The 1332-nt window shown below is 40.7% G+C and overlaps 1 non-coding gene across 1 annotated transcript; it reads right to left on the bottom strand.

Moving 5' to 3' along the window:
• Positions 1–904: 904 nt before the first annotated feature.
• On the bottom strand, positions 905–1006 carry LOC130875289 (U6 spliceosomal RNA). The gene has a single exon (XR_009057215.1). It is a non-coding gene; the product is annotated as a U6 spliceosomal RNA (small nuclear RNA).
• Between the last annotated feature and the right edge of the window lie 326 nt (positions 1007–1332).

Here is a 1332-nt window from a genome sequence, read left to right as displayed (position 1 = left end):
TGGAACGGTGTTATGTGAAACCGGAGAGTCTGTTAAAGGGGACAAACACTCACTGACACAGAACCAGTTAGATGCTTCTGCTGATCCAGCCGCCTTCATCCTGTCGTCTTTCCCAGGGATGAAGAGCACCTGCTGCATGCTTTCTCTTTGCTACCTGCTCTGTTCTAAACACCCAAGAGAGCATGAGAGCAAGGGAGCACACAATCCTCTCTCTCAGTTTCTTTTTGTTTTTATTTTTTTTTTGGAGACAGCGTTTCTCCATGTAACAGATCTAGCTGTCCTAGAACTAGCTCCTGTAGACCAGGCTGTCCTTGAACTCACAGAGATCTGCCTACCTCTGCCTCTCAAGTGTTCAGTTTCCCTCAGCTTTTAAGCTGTGTAGTAGGCAGACAAGACCATAGGGCCTGCTGCCCCAAAAGTCATTGGCTAAACAGATTTAAATCCCACCACACTTCCTTTTTTTTTTTCCTAAATAAGGTTCTAATCCTAACATAAAACTATTTACAATAAGAACAACTATTTTTAATCATAAAGCAAAAAAATCAGCCCACAAATCACAATCCCAGTGAACCTAGACAACAATGAGGACCCTAAGAGAGACAGACATAGATCTAATCTACATGGGAAATAGAAAAAGACAAGATCTCCTGAGTAAATTGAAAGCATAGGGACCTTAGGAGAGAATTGAAGGGGAGGGAAGAGGCAGGGATGGGAGCAGAGAAAAATGTAGAGCTCAATAAGAATCAATAAAAAATACTAAAAAAATAAATAAAAATTGTAATACAAAAAAAGAAGAAGAGAACAACTATCAAGTATTGTGCAGGAGAAAGGAAAGGTAATAACATAAACAAAATGAGAACTACAACCAACAAGGACAACAACAAGCAAGAAACACAAACTAAACAAAAATATGGAACGCTTCACAAATTTGTATGCCATCCTGTTGCAGGGGCATTGCTAACCTTTTTGAACTGTTCCAATTTAGTCTATGTGCTACTGACCTCTCCCTCAGTTTTTAAACTGTGCCTTAGGCAGACAAGACCATGCTCTATAGCTTGCTGTCCCAAAGTCATTGGCTAAATGGATTGAAATCCCATCACAGAAGGGGTAGCAGGAGGTGGGGGAGTGTAGAATGTCCGACTCAGAAGGCGGCGATGACAGTATCAAGTTGCTGTCTTCAAGGTATGACAAGGAGTCTCAACAATATATCAACATAGTGGGAAAATTTCACAATGTCCCACCCCATATGAAGAACTACAGACAATCAATGCTGCTGCGAGGGGAAATCAGTTCTTTTTTCTTTCTTTTTATCACCTGGATTCAAAGATTATG

The sequence above is a fragment of the Chionomys nivalis genome, chromosome 5 (genome assembly GCF_950005125.1).
Source record: "Chionomys nivalis chromosome 5, mChiNiv1.1, whole genome shotgun sequence".
In the NCBI taxonomy this organism is placed as follows: Eukaryota; Metazoa; Chordata; class Mammalia; order Rodentia; family Cricetidae; genus Chionomys; species Chionomys nivalis.
This window is presented reverse-complemented; position numbering and strand designations above follow the sequence as displayed.